Genomic DNA, 26,692 nt, shown 5'->3' with positions numbered 1-26,692 from the left:
AGTGTTATGTACTCCACCTGTCGAGAATATCGACGGTGTTTCCGATAACCAGGCAATCAAGCCATAAGGCTGTAACAGGAAAAGCGCGCTCAGGGAACTTATGCTATATTACTGACGAAGTGTAAGAAGCATCTTCGAAGAAAATAGTACCTCCACCGATACCTTTCTTCGGTTGCTCATTGTTACTATGAGACTTGTGCAATAGATTTTTTGTATTCATGAGTTCCGTTGTGTGCCGACCATAATTGAAAACAATAAGAGCGCTAGCTTTCAGCTTCACCCAGTCTGACGTCCGAGCTCGGATGACCTGATCGTGACAATCGCAGAGGTGCTCCCTTTACTCCCTAGCCGAACAATCGGGAACGTAGGGGTAAGCACAGGAGCCAGGCAACCCAGCTTGCGAAACACTTAAGTCAACATGGTGCATATTGTGGCATAATACACGAACAAGGAACGAAGCCATACAAGTATAATCATATGCAAGAGGAAAGGTTTCATAAAGGAAGCCCCTAAATAAACGGGGTGTTTGAATTTGTGTGTCACAAACAAAGTTTTGACAAGGAAGTTTTTCATAAACGACTTTTTGCCAAAAAAGTATAATGCTTGGTCGAACCGAACAAAATTTAAAACTGAAAGTTTTTGAGCATGGACGCGTCTTAGCTGGTTAATGTGTTCGGCATTGATGACGCGGTCCGAGCTTGATGTGGGATAAGGTTCCATTCCCCCAGCCGGTCCTGAGGCGGCGGAGCGAAGAGCTCGGCACTCCAAAGTGGTGACATAGCATGGCCAATGCAGGCCGGCAGAGTGACGCTGAAGTCCCCGGCGTGGGTTAATGAAGTGTTGACGAAGCCCCCCGTCCAGCCGAGGTGACAACACTGCCCGACCCGGATCATTTGCCTGTGCGCAAAAAATAGTGCAAACCAGGGATAATAGTCATGATAATAAATTAAAAAAATTGTTGCATAATAAATAATTTATGCAAAGTGAGTAATAAAGGAAATATGGCCTGTGCGCCGAACACGCGATGAGGTAGATCTCTCTTGGCGATGCCGAAGTCCCCGAGGCAACCGAGCATGTCGGTATGGCAACACGACCAACAAGGTGATCACGCGAGCCGATTTACGCCGATTGGGACGACGGCGTCGGCTTGCCGAAGAGACCACGTGACGCAGTCGAAGTCCATTACCTACACATGTAAAATAGTGCAGGCCAACAATAATAATATAATTATATAAAAATCCTCGCGCAATTAATACGCAAAATAATCTATTTAAAGATAAGCGGCCTGGCGCCAAAGTCAATGTCCATGTAGGGCGTCGGCGTGATGCGTTAAAGGCATGGCAAAGCCTGAATTCACAGGTCGGTCCAAATTCCGGATGCGGCATTCGCCGAACTATGTACGGAAACTGACCGAACCACCACGCAACCGTCGTTAATGCGGACACCATTTGATAGACCTGTTTATAAATGATGGAACAAACCAGAGTAATAATTCCTTGGGAAAAATAAACCCAAACAAGCAAAAATTGCCAGGATTAACAGCACCTGGTTTGTTTGTTGTAGCAGTCCGAAGAAAAGTGGCTCCCAAAATTGGGAATCGATCTGCGCACCCATTGCCTGATGGTCGGTGAAGCCACGGTATGGCGATGCTGGCAAAGTTTGGCTCACCGAGGCAAAGCCACCGTCAAGCTAACGTGACGAAGCTGGTCGGCTGACGACGCCGAAGTCTCCGGAGTATGTTGAAGACGGGATGGCGAAGCCCCCGGTCTAGCCGACGTGACGGAGCAGGTCGGTAAGGAGAAGTTGTAGCTGCCATGTCAGGTGAGATGTTGAAGCAGTTCGGCATGATGGACATTGACCGCTCCGTGTAATCCGTGGGGCGGCGATGTTGGTGATGATTTATCCTTCGCGATGCCGAACTCTTGTTCGGCTTGCCCAGATGATGATCCGAAGAAGTTGAGATTGGCTCAACAAAGCGACGACGTGTCTAGCGCAGGTCGACAGCCGTGGAGCAACGTTGACGGGCTGGTTTGACACCCGCGTGATGGTGAAGATCATATTGGAAAAGACCTTAAATAGTGGGATGTGTTTGGGAACAAAACACAATACCCCATACAAAACTTCCTTCAAAAAGGATGTCCGAAATCACGTTCATTAAAAAGATGAACTCGGGTCGGATTCGTTCTCGCGTAGAAAACAGATGTGAAAAAGTGGTCCACTCATCGGAAGGTTCCCGGAGTTTGAACCGTCGGATTGAGCTGAAATTCGGAGGGGTGGTAGATATGGGAGTTCCACATCAGAGGAATGGTTGGATCTTCCAAAGGATCTCCGAGCTAGGCTCTGGAGACCACGCCCTAAACTCGTCCGGATTCCCGTCCAGATTTGACAGGGCTCCGGTATATCGTAGATTGCCGGAGATTCTCCATCGGAACTCGACGAAATTTTGCATGGCTATTGTAGACTTAATTCCACACAATTCCACCGAAGGAATCGTCAAAGCGATGCTCAAGGAGGTGGTGGCAGCGGATACAAGTTCTCTGTCCAGAAAAACAGCACGGTCGCCCGGGGGCAATGTTGACATTGAAGCCCCGAGCTCCGAGGATAATTCCTCCATGATAATGATAGAGATTGGAGTTGATGTTGATGAAGGCCCTCGTCCGAACATGACTACCGGAGGCAGGGCACAGTCCTCAGTTAATCCGAGGTGACCAGTCGAGCCGGTGACGAAGATGCCGATGTCGCAGTTAATCTGCAGACGAGCCACCGATCCATTGCCGACCACACAACGGAACTTTCAATGAAATCACCAATGTCGGTGTCAAAACCGGCGGATCTCAGGTAGGAGGTCCCAAGCTGTGAATCTAGGATCGATGGGTAACAGGAGACAAGGGACACGGTGTTTACCCAGGTTCGGGCCCTCTTAATGGAGGTAATACCCTACTTCCTGCTTGATTGATCTTGATGAATATGAGGATTACAAGAGTTGATCTACCTCGAGTTCATATGTTGTGGTCTAAACCATAGAGGTATGATGAGTAATATCATAGTCTATCAACTAGCCTGGCCTCGGCTTATATAACGTACCAGAAGCCTAGGATAACAAGAGTCCTAGTCGATTACGTCGGTGGAGAGGAGTCCCTGTCTTGATCACCAAGTCTTGTGGAATCTTCCTCGTATATGTCATTGGCTGTCCGAACGGGCCCATGAGTAAACGGCCACGGGGGTCTTCGGCCCAATCCAATTGACCGGGAGACGACGTGGTGAGTACCCCCTAGTCCAGGACACCGTCACCCTCCACTTATTCCAGCCACCACACACTCCTTCTTCCTCCCAAAAAAATCACCAACTAGCTCAAGCACGAGTTCTAGCTCATCTTGCTGCCATTTTCGATCTCCTTACTCAAAGCTTCACTCACAAAACTGCTTTGGGGATTGTTCTTTGGTATGTGACTCCTCCAATGGTCCAATTAGTTTTTGTTCTAGTGCTTTATTCATTGCAAATTTTTGTTGCCTAGGTGATCTTGTTCTTGAGCTTGCATGTCAAATTTATATGGTCCCAAGTAGTCCTAATGCATGATATAGTCTCTAGGCACTTGTGGGAGTAGTTGCTATCAGTTTTGTTGAGTTTGGTTCACTTTTATTTTAAGTTACTAAAAATTTCAGAAATTTTCAGAAAATGATGAAGAGATTATTGAGGGGCTCTTCGAGCCAAAGCTCGAAGGATAAACAAAGTGAAGAGGATAAAAGGCCCAAATATAATCTCCCTCGCACCGCGGAAGTTCGGCCGTGTGAATGGCCTTGTGATGATTTCTTGAAGGCAGCCGGGATTTATGATGATTTTTATTCTTTGGCTGAGAATGCGGGCCTCACCGACTTCCTCCGCGACCAGCGCGAACAGTACCTCTTACTCACTAATACTTTCGTGCAAAATTTTCAGTTCCATGCTAGGAGATCACCACCTTCAGTGGAATTTTATTTATATGATGAGCATAAGGAGATGTCCCTTTTTCGATTTCTGCCGGGTCTGTAAGATACCCTTTATGGGCAGCATAGAGGAACCACATCGTATTGATGTGGAAGGGTTTATTGATATGATTGCTGTAGGGCAAACGAGGAAAGTTTCTGATGCAAGAATTACTAGCATACACTTCCCTGTTCTACGTCACTTTGCAATATTTGCTAGTAGATGCTTAATTGGTCGTGGAACAGTGGAAACCTTAGTGCCCCTGATATTGTTATTTTCCGCCATGCCTTGTTTCATGATACTACTTTCAGTTTAGGCGCTATTGTTGCTAAACGGTTAAATCTGAACCGTACAAAGGGTCCCCATCTTGGAGGCATCTTTGCTTCGCACCTTGCTGCACACTTTAACTTACCTATTAGGCATTATGAGAAAGAAGAAAAGTTGTTGCCTCCTGTTTTTCTAGATTATAAGAGTATGGTAGCACATGATTTTATTGTTAAAGATAAGAAGAAGATGCTTAAGTATAAATTGATATTTCATAAAAATTACTGTGAGATCATTACCTTGCCTGCACCCTCCCTGTTTGACATACTTTCAGGCACGTACATCATCTTACCGGAGGCCATTCATGCATACTTGAGCGCGACGCCTGCTCCAGAGGCTGAACCGGAACCACCACTTGACCCTTATCGGCAATCAGTTTACCAGTGGGATCCGGAGGAGATGGCCAATCAGTGGCACCCCGAGGCAATAGCTGCTGCATCTCAGTACGACCCCAGATACAACTTTGGATATCCGCCGGGCCAACCGTGGCTCTAGACCAACTTAGGCCAAAAGCCTAAGCTTGGGGGAGTACGTATTTCTCACCGACATTACATTCATGTTCACACACTCATTCTAGTTGTCAGTGCTCATACTTTTTCATTGTAATATCCATGCTAGTTTATTTTCCTTTTTCTCGCCTTCTTCTTGTGTGTTTGAAAAACCTTAAGAAAAACAAAAAAAAATTAGTTGTAGCTTTTAGCTAGTTTACTTTCTATGCTTGTAGTAGTAGTAACTAAAAGAAAACCCAAAAGGATTTCCTATTCTTCTTTTGCTTGTTGGGAGCTTTCCCGTGTACATAGTTTTATTTCTTTTCTTGTTCTTTGGGGGTCGAGAGGAGAAGACCTTAATGAAATTGCTAAAGTGGGTCTTATATGCATTATTGTTGATTTAACAAGAGCCCGTATTACCTTGTCTTCTCCTTTGTGTCAGATGCTTGCAGATTCCATCTTAGTCCAATGCACGTGCACTATTATTATTATTATTCACATCATTCGGTCGTGCAAGTGAAATGCAATAATGACAATATATGACGGACTGATTGAGATGAGAGAAGCTGGTATGAACTCGACCTCTCTTGTTTTTGTATATATGATTAGTTCATCGTTCCTGATTCAGCCTATTATGAATGAACATGTTTGCAATGACAATTAGAGATTATAGTTGCTTATGCATGCTTAATTTACTAGGAGTTTATAATGGTTTACCTTGCGTGCCAACATGCTATTAAAATAGTTGTGATGTGGTATGGTAGGGTGGTATCCTCCTTTGAACGATTTGAGTGACTTGACTTCGCACATGTTCACACATGTAGTTGAAACAAAGTCAACATACCCTTCATGATATTTATGTTCATGGTGGATTATATCCTACTCATGCTTGTACTCAATGTTTATTAATTTTAATGCATGTTCATGACTGTTGTCGCTCTCTAGTTGGTCGCTTCCCAGTCTTTTTCTAGCCTTCACTTGTACTAAGCGGGAATATTGTTTGTGCATCCACTTCCATAAACCCCAAAGTTATCCCATATGAGTCCACTATACCTTCCTATATGCGGTATCTACCTGCCGTTCCAAGTAAATTTGTATGTGCCAAACTCTAAATCTTCAAATGAAATTCTGTTTTGCATGCTCGAATAGCTCATGTATCAACTAGGGCTGTCTGTATCTTCCATGCTAGGCGGGTTATTCTCAAGAGGAGTGGACTCCGCTCCTCACTCACGAGAAAATGGCTGGTCACCGGGATGCCCAGTCCCATGCTCTAAGCAAATCAAATTGAAATAATTGCAAACAGAACTCCCCAGGGCTGTTGTTAGTTGGAGGCACCCGTTGTTTCGGACAAGCCATGGATTGATGTTTGTTGGTGGAGGGGGAGTATAAACTTTACCATTCTGTTTAGGAACCACCTATAATGTGTGTAGCATGGAAGATATCGAGATCACTCGGTTGTTATGTTGACAATGAAAGTATGCCGCTCAAAATATTATTTATCTCTATTTCAAAATCGAGCTCTGGCACCTCTACAAATCCCTGCTTCCCTCTGCGAAGGTCCTATCTATTTACTTTTATATTAAGTCATCACCCTCTTATTAAAAAGCACCAGCTGGAGAGCACCACTGTCATTTGCATCCATTACTATTAATTTATATTGGGTATGACTGGATCTCTTTTACCATGAATTACAATGTTTAGTCAGTCCTTGATCTTTAAAGGTGCTCTGCCTTTATGTTTTGCGGTCTCAGAAAGGGCTAGCGAGATACCATCTTGTTATATCATATTATGATTGTTTTGAGAAAGTGTTGTCATCCGAGATTTATTATTATTGCTCGCTAGTTGGTTATGCCATTGATATGAGTAAATATGAGACCTAAGTGTTATTGTGAATATGGTTAGTTCATAATCTTTGCTGAAAACTTGAATGCTGGCTTTAGATATTTACAACAACAAGAGAAAACAGAGTTTGTAAAAGATTTTCTTTATCACTTTCAGTTTGTCAACTGAATTGCTTGAGGACAAGCAAAGGTTTAAGCTTGGGGGAGTTGATACGTCTCCATCTTATCTACTTTTCCAAACACTTTTGCCCTTGTTTTGGACTCTAACTTGCATGATTTGAATGGAATTAACCCGGACTGACGCTGTTTTCAGGAGAATTGCCATGGTGTTATTTTTGTGCAGAAATAAAAGTTCTTGGAATGACCTGAAACTTCACGGAGCATATTTTTGGAATTAATAAAATATACTGGCGAAAGAATCAAGGCCAGGGGGCCCACACCCTGTCCACGAGGGTGGGGGGCGCGCCTACCCCCCTGGGCGTGCCCCCTGCCTCGTGGGCCCCCTGGTGCTCCACCGACCTCAACTCCAACTCCATATATTCACGTTCGGGGAGAAAAAAAATCAGAGAGAAGGATTCATCCCGTTTTACGATATGGAGCCGCCGCCAAGCCCTAATCTCTCTCGGGAGGGCTGATCTGGAATCCGTTCGGGGCTCCAGAGAGGGGAATCCGTCGCCATCGTCATCATCAACATTCCTCCATCACAAATTTCATGATGCTCACCGCCGTGCATGAGTAATTCCATCATATGCTTGCTGGACGGTGATGGGTTGGACGAGATTTACCATGTAATCGAGTTAGTTTTGTTAGGGTTTGATCCCTAGTATCCATTATGTTCTGAGATTGATGTTCCTATACTTTGCTATGCTTAATGCTTGTCACTAAGGCCCGAGTGCCATGATTTCAGATCTGAACCTATTATGTTTTCATGTATATATGTAAGTTCTTGATCCTATCTTGCAAGTCTATAGTCATCTATTATGTGTTATGATCCGTTAACCCCAAAGTGACAATAATCGGGACCACTACCGGTGATGACCGTAGTTTGAGGAGTTCATGTATTCACTAAGTGTTAATGCTTTGGTCTGGTACTCTATTAAAAGGAGGCCTTAATATCCCTTAGTTTCCAATAGGACCCCGCTGCCACGGGAGGGTAGGACAAAAGATGTCATGCAAGTTCTGTCGGTGTCAAAACCAGCGGATCTCGGGTAGGGGGTCCCGAACTGTGCGTCTAAGGCGGATGGTAACAGGAGGCGGGGGACACGATGTACCCAGGTTCGGGCCCTCTCAATGGAGGTAATACCCTACTTCCTGCTTGATTGATCTTGATGATATGAGTATTAGAAGAGTTGATCTACCACGAGATCGTAGAGGCTAAACCCTAGAAGTTAGCCTATGGTATGATTGTTGTTGTCCTATGGACTAAACCCTCCGGTTTATATAGACACCGGAGGGGGCTAGGGTTACACAGAGTCGGTTACAAGGGAGGAGATCTACATATCCGTATTGCCAAGCTTGCCTTCCACGCCAAGGAGAGTCCCATCCGGACACGGGACGAAGTCTTCAATCTTGTATCTTCATAGTCCAACAGTCCGGCTAAAGTATATAGTCTGGCTGTCCGAGGACCCCCTAATCCAGGACTCCCTCAGCATCCCCTGAACCAGGCTTCAATGACGATGAGTCCGGCGCGCAGATTGTCTTCGGCATTGCAAGGCGGGTTCCTCCTCCGAATACTCCATAGAAGATTTTGAACACAAGGATAGTGTCCGGCTCTGCAAAACAAATTCCACATACCACCGTAGAGAGAATAATATTTCCACAAATCTAATCTGCTGACAACCACACCACGGCCTGGTCATTATTCGAACCGTTTCTCCCAGCCCGCCACTGCACATTTCGCGAGGCAGTTTTTATTGGCACGTCTTGTCGAAGCAGAGATCGTGTTCCCCTTATCACGGGATTCTCATCAATACGGGTGTGGGTAACCCAATCGTGCCTGTTGGTATGACTCCTCGATTTTAGGCAAGTTCCAAACGGCCACTCGAAGGACGCTTGATATTCACCCTCTTTATAAAGAGGCCAAGGCCTGCCCTTTTCTTCTCGCACTCAATCGAATCCTTCCCGCACCTTGAGTTCCAACACCCAAAGCTCATGCTAGGCGCTTCGGACCTTCAATCATGTCCGGATCCAACTTTCAAGGTCGGTGGATGCCCTCCTCTGTCACAGAGGAGGACATCAAGAAGCTAAGAGAAGCCAGGTATCTGACCGCCGAAATCTCGCACAGGCTGCCTGCTCGAGGGCAGGTCATTCCCACTCCCGAACCCGGCGAGAGTGTCGTATTCGTCTCCCACTTCCTCCGAGGGCTAGGCCTTAGTCTAGATCCCTTTGTTAGAGGGCTCATGTTCTATTATGGGCTTGATTTCCATGATCTGGCCCCGGATTCCATCCTTCACATCTCATCGTTCATCGTCGTGTGTGAGGCCTTCCTCCACGTCACCCCACACTTCGGCTTATGGCTCAAGACCTTTAATGTGAAGCCGAAGATGATTAATGGGTGACACGCAGAATGCGGAGGTGCCGTAATAAGCAAAGGCGCCGATGTTCCATGGCCAAAGGGTTGCTTCCCGGAGGTGTCCGGCTTATGGCAACGGGAGTGGTTTTACATCACAACTCCCCGAGGTACTAAGTGGGTAGCCGCCCTGCCTTCCGTTCGCCCCCCCGCCACAACTGGCGTCATGGATCAACAAGGAGCTAGACTGGGGGCCAGTAAATGATATGCCGACATTGCAGAGTCGCATCCGAGATCTCCTCGAGAGAGATGTCAGCCTTGTTAAGGTAATGCAAGTCATGCTAGTTCGTCGAGTCCTGCCTTGCAAACGTCGACCTCTCCGTATGTGGGAGTTCAACCCGGAAGGACCACAAGCTATTCAGCACTTCTTCGGCGTGACGCTCGAAGAGATGTACAGATTGTTCTTCGGATCACAAATAAAGTGTCCGGACACCACCGAGGATGCGGGTCTGAGCTGCAATCGTCAAGATACCCAAGTAAGTAGTTCTTCGGCCGAACATGCTGTCTTATTTATCACAACATCATTCTGAAAAGTCGCTCTTTGACTAGGACTGGGTAAAAAAGGCGAAGATGATCAGGTGTTCGGCCCCCCTTCCCGAAGGCTCAGCAGATCCAGTGCTGGCCAGAATGCTTGAGCTCGCGCCTTATCAAGCGCCCTCAGGGGAAGATAAAGGGGGGAATAAAGAAGCCTCAAGTGGGCCTCACTGATTATTCATCCAGACCGGGGGAATTAGTGCCTCCGCGAAGGAGGATAACCGGGGAGAAGAATCTAAAATTCCCTCTCCCCAGGGAAGGAAGAGGACCGCCTCTGAAGACTTGGAAACAATGGTTTCCAAACGAGGGAAGAAATCTTCGCCAGAGGGTCCTACCCCGGAGGGTATCCTTACCGCACAGTGCCCGCAAGGGGATCAGCCCCCCACCGAGCTGTAAGTAGACAAGAGTACTTTATAGTAAACATACCCTACTTTATTTCCGAGGACAATAACCGAGATGTATGTCCTGTAGTTCGGATCGTAGCCCTTCTCGCCAGAGTTCGTCTTCGGGGGATCTTCTTCCGGAGATGATGGAGAGCGAAACTCCTCCCCATGCTTCCCCGCCTCATGAGGCGGGCGATCTTGAGGTGTCGTCACGAAGGGTTTCTCCTGATCCTCCAAGGCTGGAAGGTAACCCTTCGGCCACCCGGAGTCCGGAGTATTCGGCTCCTAAGGGGAGCAACAAAAAGAGTCCGGAACTGTCCGGTGCGCGACCAGACTCACTGCGGAATCTTCTGGAGCAAGCGGCTATCTCAGAAGCACACCGTACGTTAATGGGTACGGTGGTTGAGAAGATTTCATCCGCCGAAAGCGGGTTGCATGAAGCTTTTATGAGCCTGCTGAGAGGCTTTGAGGTACGCAAAGTAATATGTATATTTTTGACGGTACCGCACACGCCAGGTGTGCCCTATGTAGATAGTAGCCCCTGAGACTCTGGTTGCTGTCGAAAAAGGCGGCAAACAGAGGATCATAGTCCCAGGTAATAATCATGCCGCCTTCATGTGCAGGTGGCTGAAGGTCCGGTGGCTGGCCGGACTGGTGAGTTTGCTGAACCGAAGCGGCAACTTGATGTGGTAGATGCCGACATCGTGCTTGTAAATAGGCGGCTTGACGAGGCACATGGTATGTATTCTCCGGTGGTCAACATATATTAAGAGGAGCATAATGCTAGTATCTATAATATGCTGTGACTGCAGATGGAGCTGCCGCCGTGGAGACCCTTCGGGCGGAACTTGCCCGAGCCAAGGAACAAGCCAGGAGGAGTGATGCGGCCGCCCTAAAGGCGGTCGAAGAGTTAAGAGCCGAACAGGCTGCGCATTGAGAGAGCAAAGAGAAAATAGCCAAGATGGCGGTTGAGTTGAAAGATGCCGCCGACCGTTATGAGCTTCTCGAAAGGGAAAGTCAAACGAAGACGGCGGACCTGGAGAAAGCCATGGTAGCAGCTAAGGAAACCCGCTCTAAAATCAGAGCGGCGAAGGAGGAGCTACGTCAAGCCGGAAATATCACGGCTGGGAAGCCCTTTTTGTTGCGGACGAAGTTCGGAGATCCTAAGTATGCTCGTCTAGATCAATTATGGAGTTCTGCGGACGCGTACCTGGATTTGGCAGCGAGTGCTGCTGATGCGACCAAGTTTTTCGAAGATCAGAAAGATCACGAAGTGTAAAAGTTGTTCTGGTCGCAGTTCAATGCTCCGGCGCGTCCACTGCTGTTAAATGAGCAAATGGCCGAGTGGGCCGAGCTCCATAGGTTGTCCGGGCTTGCCATGAGGTCTGTCGTGGATCCCCTCTGGCCGGAAGGACCAAGGCCGAATAGTTATTTTGGTCTTGTGCAATGATTCCTTGGTGCTGTGCTGCATATCGATGCTGTAAAGAGGTCGGCGTGCATAGAAGGTGCGCGGATGGCTCTTGCCCGTGTCAAGACATACTGGGCGGAGATGGAGGCCACCACGATTGCAACCCAGAATCCGGCCATAGGCCAGGTTTCTGCCGAGCACTATTTTGAAGAAGTCCTGGAAGGTGCTCGTTTAATAGAGGCTCAGTGCTCGAAGAGTGTCATGTTCGAGTGACATGTATTTAGATTGTAATAACAATGCTATTTGAATTATAAAGGCTGTGTTTATACTTTTGCCTGAAAGTATTATGGTGCCTCCTTTGCGGCCGTTTATGTATATATGTATATAACCTGAAAGTTTGCAGTCGTCGGCTTCAGCCCCCACGCACATAATGCGGGGGTGTTCGCAAAAGCGCGTGTTCACACTTGATCCAACGTCTTGGTCCATTAAGGAGGTGATAGCGCGGCGAACGAGGCAATCGGACTATATTGCTTTAACACTTTCACTTAACCATAGGAGTTTGACAGTGGGGCTACTATATAGCCCCTGGTACTTCCGCGCTCATCCGAATACGGGGCGCGTACGTACATGACCGGGAAAACCGGCCCTTCGTTAATGCGGAGGAATCCCGAAGATTCCGCTAAGTCATCGAGTGGTTGACCAGTCTCGCGCTTTATCATGACAGTCAGTTTTCGGCTTTCTCTACTGAGGTGCTCATCCGGATGAACCAGGGCACAATCGCAGTAGTTCTCCCGGTGCCACCTTAGCCGATAGAGCAGAACGTAAGGTAGCAAAATGCGGGAGCCGGGCAAACCCAACATTTGACCAAAGACATGATTCGGAGCTGATGCATATAAGGCCAAACTCGCGACGCCGAACACTCCCTAAGGTATTCGGTCTTTACAACATATACCGGGCTGGGTAACACCCTTGATAATGAACCCCTAGTGTCCAGGTACGTGCATTATTCTGACGTGGCGAAATGCCAATAACGTCAGCATCCCTCTCGGTTATACGGAGTATCCGGAGGATGTGAAGCAACAAGAGACAGTAAAAAAGGTTTACACAGGGTCTTAATCTAAAAAGAAACCTTTGAGCGGGGCCCTGATGCACGTCTGCGCCTGTGTCTCCGTTGTGCCGTATCCTAGAAGGGTGTAGCACGATTATCATCTGTAAAAGAGAAGAAATTAGGTGAAAGTTGTCGTGCAGAAAATTGGTTATTCTCAATAAACCATTAAAATTCAAGATGAGTAAGGTCGAGCCTAACTGTAGTCCTTTTTACATGAGGGAAGCCCCTGGTACCGCCTACAGGGGTATATCCGTCAAACCAATCTCAGGTTTATCTAAGCTGTTACAGCTAGTGATGCGCCGGACTCGTGTAGCCGTGTCCGCGGTCTTGACGACCGATCATTTATTCTGGTTGGAGAGGCCGTTTAGTGTTCGGCTGCTAAAGCCACCACACCTTCTTCCGCGCGTAAGGAACGCTCAACATTTCCGCTAACTGTGATGATGCCACGTGGACCGGGCATCTTAAGCTTAAGAGAGGCGTAATGCGGGACTGCATTAAAACGAGTGAAAGTTGTTCTTCCGAGTAGTGCTTGATAGCCGCTTCGGAATGGAGCGATTTCGAAGGTTAACTTTTCACTTCAGAAGTTGTCGAGAGAACCGAATACAACCTCTAGTACTAGAGAGCCCGTACAACGGGCCTCTGGGCCTGGTATTACTCCTTTAAAGGTAGTATTGCTTTGGCTGATTCTTGTCGGGTCTATCCCCATTTTGCGGACTTTGTCCTGATATATCAAATTAAGACTACTGCCGCCGTCCATGAGGACTTGGGTGAGATGGTATCCGTCGATAATTGGGTCTAGCACCAAGGCAGCCAGTCCTCCGTGCCGGAACTCGTCAGGTGATCCCTGTGATCAAAAGTGATCGGGCAGGCCGACCAAGGGTTGAACTTAGGGGTGACGGGCTGTAAGGCGCATATGTCTTGGAGTGCATGTTTGCTCCTTCTTTTTGTTACGTGAACCATGTTCACTGTTTTGACCTCTGGTGGGAATTTTTTCTGCCCCCCAGTGCTTTGCTGGCGAGGCTCATCCTCGTCTTCACTTGGTGTCTCCCTCCCCTTGCGTTCGACGTTTAACTTGCCGGCCTGAGTGAAGACCCAGCATTCTCTGTGGGTGTGATTTGCAGGTTTATCAGAGGTGCCATGGATCTGACATAATTTGTCTAGAATCTTGTTTAGGCTGGACGGTCCATCTCTGTTGCCTTAGAAAGGCTTTTTCCGTTGACCGGGTCGAGAGCCCCTAAATCCGGCGTTTACCGCCTTGTTGTCCGGGCTGTCTTCGTTATTTCGACGCTTGCTTTTAATGCGTCGTGGTTTTCCATTGCCATCCCTGACTTCAGATGTGCCTGGGTCGCTGGTGCTACTACGGGCCAGCCAGCTATCTTCGCCCGCGCAAAAGCGGGTCATGAGGCTTTTTAGGGCTGCCATTGTCCTCGGCTTTTCTTGGCCAAGGTGTCTGGCGAGCCATTCGTCTCGGACGCTGTGTTTGAAAGCTGCTAAGGCTTCGGCGTCCGGGCAATCGACGATTTCTTCTTAGTGAGGAATCTGTTCCAAAGCTTTTGGGCTGACTCTCCGGGCTGTTGAATTATATGACTTAAATCGTCTGCGTACGGAGGTCAGACATAGGTCCCTTTAAAGTTGGCCCTAAAAGCATCCTCAAGCTCCTCCGAACTTCCAATTGAATTTTCGGGGAGGCTCTTCAGCCAGTGCCGAGCTGGTCCTTTCAACTTGAGGGGCAAGTATTTGATGGCGTGGAGATCGTCTCCGCGAGCCATATGGATATGGAGGATGAAGTCCTCAATCCAGACCCCAGGGTGTGTCGTTCCGTCGTACGCCTCTATGTTCACGGGTTTGAATCCTTCTGGAAATTTGTGATCCGGTACCTCATCGGTGAAGCATAGGGGGTGTGCGGCACCCCTGTATTTGGATTTATCGTGGCGTTCTGACGGATGCAGTGTTCGGTTTTGATCCTGCGCTGGAGCGCGCTTCCTAGATCCATAGATGGATCTGGTGATGCCGGCTTTTTGATGCAGGTCCTCACGTGAATCGTGTGCTGACTGATGTGCGGCCTCGTTAGCCGCCCTATCGCGGCCACGAGGTGGTCGATCCGACCGATCGGCCATTTTATTTTTGGCTGTGTACGCTCTAAGGCCTCGTCATCGAATTCAGGCAGCAGCTTGCGCTTTGGGTAACTCTTTGTGTGGCGACTGCCACCGTACTTTTCCGCAGTGTCCAGCACTTTGTTCCATCTACTGATGAGTGTATTTTGCACGGCCTTAAGCCTTTGTTTCTGCTTCTTAAGACTCCTCACGGTGGCAATAAGCCTTCTGTGGAGGTTCTCTTGTTCCAAGTTCTTTTCCGGGATGATATGTATATCGTCATCCGGACTATTCTCCTCTCCGGAGACAGTTTGATGATTTCTACCCTCGGCGTCGCCGTGATCGGACAGTGGCTCCGTACTATGTTCGCCGTCCGCTGGCTCGTCCTGCTCTGTTGCTTGGAGTCGACCGGGGTCTCATTCTTTCTTGCGCTGTTATCGCTGTTTTTGCCGAGGCGGGATTTGGAGCGGCGTCTGCGTCATCGCTTTGGTTGCTTCTCGAGGGGGTTATCCTTCCCTGCCTCATCCCGTTCCACATCATTGTCTTCTTTGGGTGTATCCACCATGTATATATCATGTGATGAAGTGGCTGTCCAGCGCCCTGTGGGCGATGGCTCCTGTTCGTCTCCTGCGTCATCGTCCATACCGTCGATGTCTCGGAGCCAAAGTCGAGCATGCTGGTTAAATTGTCGACAGTGGCTACCAAGTGGGTGGTGGGTGGGGAGCGAATTTCTTCGTCGTCCGCATCCCATTCTAGCCGGACATAGTTCGGCCAAGGGTCTCCTGACAGAGAGAGAGACCTCAACGAGTTTAGCACGTCGCCAAAGGGCGAGTGCTGGAAGATATCCGCGGAGGTAAACTCCATGATCGGTGCCCAATCGGGTTCGATAGGGATGGACGCAGGCGGCTCGGAGCCCATGGCCGGGGACGAATCCAACGGTTCGGCAACAAGGGTCTCATAGGAGGTGAAGTCAGTATTCGACTCTATCGCCACTGAGTGTGTGGCCTCCATGGCGGGGTCCATCCACCCGTCCTCAGATGGCGCAATTTGTTCCGGATTGAGGGCCGGAGTGGTTGCAGGTGTGATCTCCCGAACACTGTCCGACGGCAGAGTTAAGTCATGCTCGTCGTGATTGTGCGACGCACCTGACATGGGCTCGAATCCGTCGAAGATCATGTCTCCGCGGATGTCGGCAATATAGTTCAAGTTTCCAAACCTGACCTGATGGCCAGGGGCGTAGCTCTCGATCTGCTCCAGATGGCCAAGCGAGTTGGCCCACAGTACGAAGCCGCCGAATACGAAGATCTGTCCGGGGAGAAAAACCTCACCCTGGATTGCATCGTTGCCGATGATCGAAGGAGCCATCAAGCCTTATGGTGACGGCACAGTGGAACTCGCAATGAAAGCACCAATGTCGGTGTCAAAACCGGCGGATCTCGGGTAGGGGGTCCCGAACTGTGCGTCTAAGGCGGATGGTAACAGGAGGCGGGGGACACGATGTTTACCCAGGTTCGGGCCCTCTCAATGGAGGTAATACCCTACTTCCTGCTTGATTGATCTTGATGATATGAGTATTACAAGAGTTGATCTACCACGAGATCGTAGAGGCTAAACCCTAGAAGCTAGCCAATGGTATGATTGTGTTGTCCTACGGACTAAACCCTCCAGTTTATATAGACACCGGAGGGGGCTAGGGTTACACAGAGTCGGTTACAAGGGAGGAGATCTACATATCCGTATTGCCAAGCTTGCCTTCCACGCCAAGAAGAGTCCCATCCGGACACGGGACGAAGTCTCCAATCTTGTATCTTCATAGTCCAACAGTCCGGCTAAAGTATATAGTCCGGCTGTCCGAGGACCCCCTAATCCAGGACTCCCTCAAGTTCTTTTCCATAAGCACGTATGACTATATTCGCAATACATGCCTACATTACATTGATGAACTGGAGCTAGTTCTGTGTCACCCTATGTTATAACTATTACATGAGGAATCGCATCCGGCATAATTTGTTGGGGAACATAGCAGAAATTCAAAATTTTCTACGCATCACCAAGATCAATCTATGGAGTAATCTAGCAACGAGAGGGAAGGAGTGCATCTACATACCCTTGTAGATCGCGAGCGGAAGCGTTCAAGAGAACGGGGTTGATGGAGTCGTACTCGTCGTGATTCAAATCACCGATGATCATAGCGCCGAACGGACGGCACCTCCGCGTTCAACACACGTACGGATCAGCAACGTCTCCTCCTTCTTGATCCAGCAAGGGGGAGGAGAGGTTGATGGAGATCCAGCAGCACGACGGCGTGGTGGTGGAAGTAGCGGGATCCCGGCAGGGCTTCGCCAAGCGCAAGCGGGGAGGAAGAGGTGTCACGGGAGGGAGAGGGAGGCGCCAGGGCTTGGATTGCTGCTGCCCTCCCTCCCCCCCACTATGTATAGGGCCACGGGAGAGGGGGGGCGCAGCCTTGGCCCTTCCTCCAAGGAAGGGTGCGGCCAGGGAGGAGTCCTTCCTCCCCAAGGCACCTCGGAGGTGCCTTCCCCCTTTAGGACTCTCCGTTTATCTTATCTCTTGGCGCATGGGCCTCTTGGGGCTGGTTCCCTTGGCCCATATAGGCCAAGGCGCACCCCCCACAGCCCATGTGGCCCCCCGGGGGCTGGTGGACCCCTTGGTGGACCCCCGGACCCCTTTCGGCACTCCCGGTACAATACCGATAAAGTGAGAAACTTTTCCGGCGACCAAAATAAGACTTCCCATATATAAATCTTTACCTCCGGACCATTCCGGAACTCCTCATGACGTCGGGGATCTCATCCGGGACTCCGAACAACTTTCGGGTTACCGCATACTAATATCTCTATAACCCTAGCGTCACCGAACCTTAAGTGTGTAGACCCTACGGGTTCGGGAACCATGCAGACATGACCGAGACGTTCTCCGGCCAATAACCAATAGCGGGATCTGGATACCCATGTTGGCTCCCACATGTTCCACAATGATCTCATCGGATGAACCACGATGTCGAGGATTCAATCAATCCCGCATACAATTCCCTTTGTCTATCGGTATGTTACTTGCCCGAGATTCGATCGTCGGTATCCCGATACCTTGTTCAATCTCGTTACCGGCAAGTCTCTTTACTCGTTCCGTAACTCACATCATCTCGTGATCAACTCCTTGGTCACATTGTGCACATTATGATGTTGTCCTACCGAGTGGGCCCAGAGATACCTCTCCGTTTACACGGAGTGACAAATCCCAGTCTCGATTCGTGCCAACCCAACAGACACTTTCGGAGATACCCGTAGTGCACCTTTATAGCCACCCAGTTACGTTGTGACATTTGGCACACCCAAAGCATTCCTACGGTATCCGGGAGTTGCAAAATCTCATGGTCTAAGGAAATGATACTTGACATTAGAAAAGCTCTTGGCAAACGAACTACACGATCTTGTGCTAGGCTTAGGATTGGGTCTTGTCCATCACATCATTCTCCTAATGATGTGATCCCGTTATCAACAACATCCAATGTCCATGGTCAGGAAACCGTAACCATCTATTGATCAACGAGCTAGTCAACTAGAGGCTTACTAGGGACATCGTGTTGTCTATGTATCCACACATGTATCTGAGTTTCCTATCAATACAATTCTAGCATGGATAATAAACGATTATCATGAACAAGGAAATATAATAATAACCAATTTATTATTGCCTCTAGGGCATATTTCCAACAGTCTCCCACTTGCACTAGAGTCAATAATCTAGTTCACATCACCATGTGATTAACACTCACAGGTCACATCACCATGTGACCAACATCTAAAGAGTTTACTAGAGTCAACAATCTAGTTCACATCACTATGTGATTAACACTCAATGAGTTCTGGTTTGATCATGTTATGCTTGTGAGAGAGGTTATTAGTCAACGGGTCTGAACCTTTCAGATCCATGTGTGCTTTACGAATATCTATGTCATCTTGTGGATGCTACCACGCGCTATTTGGAGCCATTTCAAATAACTGCTCTACTATACGAATCCGGTTTACTACTCAGAGTCATCCGGATTAGTGTCAAAGTTCGCATCGACGTAACCCTTTACGACGACTCCTTTCCACCTCCATAATCGAGAAAATTCCTTAGTCCACTAGATACTAAGGATAAGTTCGACCGTTGTCATGTGATCCTTTCCCGGATCACTATTGTACCCCTTGACCAACTCATGGCAAGGCACACTCCATGTGCGGTACACAGCATAGCATACTGTAGAGCCTACGTCTGAAGCATAGGGGACGACCTTCGTCCTTTCTCTCTCTTCTGCTGTGGTCAGGTCTTGAGTCTTACTCAATAATCACACCTTGTAACACAGCCAAGAACTCCTTCTTTGCTGATCTATTTTGAACTCTTTCAAAATCATGTCAAGGTGTGCGTTCTTTGAAAGTATCATCGGGCGTCTTGATCTATCTCTATAGATCTTGATGCCCAATATGTAAGCAGCTTTTATCCAGGTCTTCCTTTGAAAAACTCCTTTCAAACAACCCTTTATGCTTTCCAGAAATTTTACATCCTTTCGGATCAACAATATGTCATTCACATATACTTATCAGAAATGTTGTAGCGCTCCCACTCACTTTATTGGAAACACAAGTTTCTCGTAAACTTTGTATAAACCCAAAATCTTTGATCATCTCATCAAAGCGTACATTCCAACTCCGAGATGCTTACTCCAGTCCTTAGAAGGATCGCTGGAGCTAGCATACCTTTTAGCATCCTTAGGATCGACAAAACCTTTCTGATTGTATCACATACAACCTTTCCTTACGAAAACTGGTAAGGAAACTTGTTTTGACATCCATCTGCCAGATTTCATAAATGCAGCCAATGCTAACATGATTCCGACGGACTTAAGCATCGCTACGGATGAGAAAAATCTCATCGTAGTCAACTCCTTGAACTTGTGGAAATACTCTTAGCCACAAGTCGAGCTTCATAGACGGTAACATTACCGTCCATGTCCGTCTTCTTCTTAAAGATCCATTTATCTCGGATTTCATGGCTTCTAACCATTTGTCAGAATATGGGCCCACCATCGCTTCTCCATAGCTCATAGGTTCATCGTTGTCCAACAACATGACTTCCAAGACAGGATCACGTACTACTCTGAAGTATTACGCATCCTCGTCGTCCTACGAGGTTTGGTAGTGACTTGATCCGAAGTTTCATGATCACTATCATAAGCTTCCACTTCAATTGGTGCAGGTGCCACAAGAACAACTTCCTGTGCCCTGCTACACACTAGTTGAAGTGACGGTTCAATAACCTTATCAAGTCTCCACCATCCTCCCACTCAATTCTTTCGAGAGAAACTTTTCCTCGAGAAAGGACCTGTTTCTAGAAGCAATTACTTTTGCTTCCAGATCTGAAATAGGAGGTATACCCAACTGTTTTGGGTATTCTATGAAGACGCATTTATCCGCTTTGGGTTCGAGCTTATCAGCCTGAAACTTTTTCACATAAGCATCGCAGCCCCAGACTTTTAAGAAACGACAACTTAGGTTTCTCTAAACGGTGTCGTCTCAACGGAATTGCGTGGTGCCCCTTTTAAAGTGAATGCAGTTATCTCTAATGCCTAACCCATAAACGATAGTGGTAAATTTGATAAGAGACATCATGGTATGCACCATATCCAATAGGGTGCAGTTATGATGTTCGGACACACCATCACACTATGGTGTTCCAGGCGGTATTACTTGTGAAACACTTTCCACAATGTCTTAATTGTGTGCCAAACTCGTAACCCAGATATCTCTATGATCATATCACAGACATTTTATCCTCTTGTCACAACGATCTTCAACTTCACTCTGAAATTACTTGAACCTTTCAATAATTCAGACTTGCGTTTCATCAAGTAAATATTCTCAGCATCTACTCAAATCATCTGTGAAGTAAGAACATATCGATATCCACTGCGTGCCTCAGCACTCATTGGACTGCACACATCAAATGTATTACTTCCAACAAGTTGCTCTCTTGTTCCATCTTACTGAAAACGAGGCCTTTCAGTCATCTTGCCCATGTGTTTTGACTTGCATGTCTCAAGTGATTCAAAATCAAGTGAGTCCAAACGAACCATCGGTATGGAGTTTCTTCATGCATATCTACCAATAGACATGGTTCACATGTCTCAATCCTTTCAAAAACGAGTGAGTCCAAAGATCCATCTACATGGAGCTTCTTCATGCGTTCTATACCAATATGACTCAAATGGCAGTGCCACAAGTATGTGGAACTATCATTACTATCTTATATCTTTTGGCACGAACATGTGTATCACTGCGATCGAGATTCATTTTAGGTGCAAGACCATTGAAGGTATTATTCAAATAGACAGAGTAACCATTATTCTCCTTTAATGAATAACCGTATTGCTATAAACATGATCCAATCATGTCTATGCTTAACGCAAACACCAAATAACAATTATTTAGGTTTAACACCAATCTCGATGGTAGAGGGAGCCTGCGACGCTTGATCACATCAACCTTGGAAACACTTCCAACACATATCGTCATCTCACCTTTAGCTAGTCTCCATTTATTCCGCAGCTTTTATTTCGAGTTACTAACACTTAGCAACCGAACCGGTATCTAATACACTGGTGCTGCTAGGAGTACTAGTAAAGTACACATTCATATAATGTATATCCAATATACTTCTGTCAACCTTGCCTGCCTTCTCATCTACCAAGTATCTAGGGTAGTTCTGCTTCAGTGACCGTTCCCCTCATTACAGAAGCACTTAGTCTCGGGTTTGGGTTCAACCTTGGGATTCTTCACTAGAGCAGCAAATGATTTGCTGTTTCATGAAGTATCCCTTTTGCCCTTGCCCTTCTTGAAACTAGTGGTTTTACTATCCATCAACAATTGATGCTCCTATTTGATTTCTACTTTCACGGTGTCAAACATCGCGAATAGCTCAAGGATCATCATATCTATCCCTGATATGTTATAGTTCATCACGAAGCTCTAATAGCTTGGTGGCAGTGACTATGGAGAACCATCACTATCTCATCTGGAAGATTAACTCCCACTCGATTCACGCGATTGTGGTACTCAGACAATCTGAGCACATGCTCAACGATTGAGCTTTTCTCCCTTAGTTTGCAGGCTTAAGAAACTTGTCAGAGGTCTCATACCTCTTGACGTGGGCACTAGTCTGAAATCCCAATTTCAGTCTTCGGAACATCTCATATGTTCTGCGACGTTTCAAAAACGTCTTTGGTGCCACAATTCTAAACCGTTAGCATTACGCACTGAACTATCATGTAGTCATCAAAACGTGTATGTCAGATGTTTCGTAACATCTACAGACGACGCTGAGGCCAGCACACCGAGCGGTGCATTAAGGACATAAGCCTTCTGTGCAGCAATGAGGACAATCCTCAGTTTACAGACCCAGTCCGCATAATTGCTACTACCAACTTTCAACTAAATTTTCTCTAGGAACATATCTTAAACAGTAGAACTAAAGCGTATGACATAATTTGCAAAGACCTTTTGACTATGTTCATGATAATGAAGTTCATATGATTATTTAATGAACTCCCACTCAGATAGACATCCCTCTAGTCATCTAAGTGACACATGATCCGAGTCAAACTAGGCCGTGTCCGATCATCACGTGAGACGGACTACTCATCATCGATGAACATCTCCATGTTGATCGTATCTTCTATACGACTCATGCTCGACCTTTCGGTCTCTTGTGTTCCGAGGCCATGTCTGTACATGCTAGGCTCGCCAAGTCAACCTAAGTGTTTTGCATGTGTTCCGAGGCCATGTCTGTACATGCTAGGCTCGTCAACACCCGTTGTATTCGAACGTTAGAATCTATCACACCCGATCATCACGTGGTGCTTCGAAACAACGAACCTTCGCAACGGTGCACAGTTAGGGGGAACACGTCTCTTGAAATTTTAGTGAGGGATCATCTTACTTACTACCGTCGTTCTAAGAAAATAAGATGCATAACATGATAAACATCACATGCAATCAAATAGTGACATGATATGGCCAATATCATTTTGCTCCTTTGATCTCCATCTTCGGGGCACCATGATCATCTTTGTCACCGGCATGACACCATGATCTCCATCATCATGATCTCCATCATTGTGTCTTCATGAAGTTGTCACGCCAACGATTACTTCTACTTCTATGGCTAACGCGCTTAGCAATAAAGTAAAGTAATTTACATGGCGTTATTCAATGACACGCAGGTCATACAAAAAATAAAGACAACTCCTACGGCTCCTGCCGGTTGTCATACTCATCGACATGCAAGTCGTGATTCCTATTACAAGAATATGATCAATCTCATACATCACATATATCATTCATCACATCTTCTGGCCATATCACATCACATAGCACATGCTGCAAAAATAAGTTAGACGTCCTCTAATTGTTGTTGCAAGTTTTACCCTTCATAAGGACCCTTTTCATCGAATCCGTTCCGACTAAAGTGGGAGAGACAGACACCCGCTAGCCACCTTATGCAACTAGTGCATGTCAGTCGGTGGAACCTGTCTCACGTAAGCGTACGTGTAAGGTCAGTCCGGGCCGCTTCATCCCACAATGCCGCCGAAACGAGATAAGACTAGTAGCGGCAAGAAGAATTGGCAACATCTACGCCCACAACTACTTTGTGTTCTACTCGTGCATAGAAACTACGCATAGACCTAGCTCATGATGCCACTGTTGGGGAACGTAGCAGAAATTCAAAATTTTCTACGCATCACCAAGATCAATCTATGGAGTAATCTAGCAACGAGAGGGAAGGAGTGCATCTACATACCCTTGTAGATCGCGAGCGGAAGCGTTCAAGAGAACGGGGTTGATGGAGTCGTACTCGTCGTGATTCAAATCACCGATGATCCTAGCGCCGAATGGACGGCACCTCCGCGTTCAACACACGTACGGATCAGCGACGTCTCCTCCTTATTGATCCAGCAAGGGGGGAGGAGAGGTTGATGGAGATCCAGCAGCACGACGGCGTGGTGGTGGAAGTAGCGGGATCCCGGCAGGGCTTCGCCAAGCGCAAGCGGGGAGGAAGAGGTGTCACGGGAGGGAGAGGGAGGCGCCAGGGCTTGGATTGCTACTGCCCTCCCTCCTCCCCACTATATATAGGGCCAAGGGAGAGGGGGGCGCAGCCTGGGCCCTTCCTCCAAGGAAGGGTGCGGCCAGGGAGGAGTCCTTCCTCCCCAAGGCACCTCGGAGGTGCCTTCCCCCTTTAGGACTCTCCGTTTATCTTATCTCTTGGCGCATGGGCCTCTTGGGGCTGGTTCCCTTGGCCCATATAGGCCAAGGCGCACCCCCCACAGCCCATGTGGCCCCCCCGGGGCTGGTGGACCCCCGGACCCCTTTCGGCACTCCCGGTACAATACCGATAAAGTGTGAAACTTTTCCGGCGACCAAAATAAGACTTCCCATATATAAATCTTTACCTCCGGACCATTCCGGAACTCCTAGTGACGTCCGGGATCTCATCCGGGACTCCGAACAACTTTCGGGTTACCGCATACTAATATCTCTATAACCCTAGCATCACCGAACCTTAAGTGTGTAGACCCTACGGGTTCGGGAACCATGCAAACATGACCGAGATGTTCTCCGGCCACTAACCAACAGCGGGATCTGGATACCCATGTTGGCTCCCACATGTTCCATGATGATCTCATCGGATGAACCACGATGTCGAGGATTCAATCAATCCCGTATACAATTCCCTTTGTCTATCGGTATGTTACTTGCCCGAGATTCGATCGTCGGTATCCCGATACCTTGTTCAATCTCGTTACCGGCAAGTCTCTTTACTCGTTCCGTAACTCACATCATCCGGTGATCAACTCCTTGGTCACATTGTGCACATTATGATGATGTCCTACCGAGTGGGCCCAGAGATACCTCTCCGTTTACACGGAGTGACAAATCCCAGTCTCGATTCGTGCCAACCCAACAGACACTTTCGGAGATACCCGTAGTGCACCTTTATAGCCACCCAGTTATGTTGTGACATTTGGCACACCCAAAGCATTCCTACGGTATCCGGGAGTTGCACAATCTCATGGTCTAAGGAAATGATACTTGATATTAGAAAAGCTCTTGGCAAACGAACTACACGATCTTGTGCTAGGCTTAGGATTGGGTCTTGTCCATCACATCATTCTCCTAATGATGTGATCCCGTTATCAACAACATCCAATGTCCATGGTCAGGAAACCGTAACCATCTATTGATCAACGAGCTAGTCAACTAGAGGCTTACTAGGGACATCGTGTTGTCTATGTATCCACACATGTATCTGAGTTTCCTATCAATACAATTCTAGCATGGATAATAAACGATTATCATGAACAAGGAAATATAATAATAACCAATTTATTATTGCCTCTAGGGCATATTTCCAACATAATTCTCCATCACCGATCCAATGCCTACGAGCTTTTCACATATTGCTCTTTGCTTATTTACTTTACCATTGCCACTTTTACAATTACTACAAAACTATCACTGTTACTTTTGCCACCGTTACCGTTACTTCCATACTACTTTGCTAATAAATACTTTGCTACAGATATTAAGTTATCCAGGTGTGGTTGAATTGACAACTCAACCGTGCATACTTCAGAATATTCTTTGTCTCCCCTTGTGTGGAATCAATAAATTTGGGTTGAATAATCTTCCCTCGAAAACTGTTGCGATCCTCTATACTTGTGGGTTATCACTTCCCATTGGGAATCGATTGGCCCAGAATAAAAATTCATACAACTGACACCTAAATAAAGTGATTTGAGATGAGGATGCAACCAATCTGGCGGCACGGTGAAGTAGGCAGCTCCAGCTGCCGAGTCGGTGAGGCCGGCACGGTTGCGGTGGCTACTGGCGGCAGGGAAGCAGAGATGTCGCGACGGTCGACGGCTACGGGGAAGCAGCACCGGGGCTCTGGACGGATCCGAAGTTGGAGCCGCTCTGGCGCCGTGAAAAACGGCGGGGGTGAATCGGCTCCGATACGGTTGACGTGGCCATCGTCGAGGCAGCTCTAGCAGCACGGAGTAAGAGGCACACGGCCCAGTGCATGATGGCAAATGGACAGCGTCTCCGGCATTAGGGAGGAGGGCGGCTGTGAATGTGGAGGAGGGCTGAGGTTTCGCGGCCTGGGAGAAGGGAGCTTCCGGGGAGAAGGTGATTTGGTTCCCACGAGGTATGAATGGGGAATTGGGAGGGGAGTGGAACCATGTCTTAGAGACGCATTTGTCTAAAATGTGGGGGGGGGGAGTTAAAGTTCTACCCCTGCTTTTAGGCTTCTCGGCTTGGGTATGTGTACTGCGGGTCGGGGATAGTAGAGTAACTTTGCTTCTCCCCAAATACTGGGCGCGAGCGATTTCGGGCGAGGAGGGCATGTTTTCAAATATAGTGGGCGCTAGCGATTTCAGGCGAGGAGAGCGTGTTTTGAAATAGTGGGCGCGAGATATTTCGGGCGAGGAGAGCGTGTTTTGCCGACCATGGTTTATGAATTATTCGGCACATGTCATTTCAGCCGAGGAGAAGGCGCACTTGGATGAAGTTACGAACACACCCTCGATGTACAACGGGCCAATTGATGTGTGTCCCACATAGGCCGGTAATTTCACGTCTCCCATTTATTTGCACGGGCGAATTCCACCGAGCAGAGGGTGTTTAACGGTTCGTTCAAATTTTGGGAGAACGAGCATCCACGTTTACTTTACCAAGTCAATTCGAATCAAATTTTGAAATATTAGCTTGCCACTTATTATTTAGATGGAGAGATGATGTGTCAGGACCCCGATCCTAAGCCACATCGATCTAGCATGTAACACATCATATCACTTTGCGGCCTCACGCACGTTATTCCCACGGGTGCCACCTTACTTGGCCTGGGACCGTTTACACCTTTTGGCT

Source organism: Triticum aestivum, chromosome 4D, assembly GCF_018294505.1.
Source record: "Triticum aestivum cultivar Chinese Spring chromosome 4D, IWGSC CS RefSeq v2.1, whole genome shotgun sequence".
Lineage (NCBI taxonomy): Eukaryota > Viridiplantae > Streptophyta > Magnoliopsida > Poales > Poaceae > Triticum > Triticum aestivum.
The sequence above is the reverse complement of the archived record's forward strand: the minus strand, read 5'-3'. Positions refer to the sequence as shown.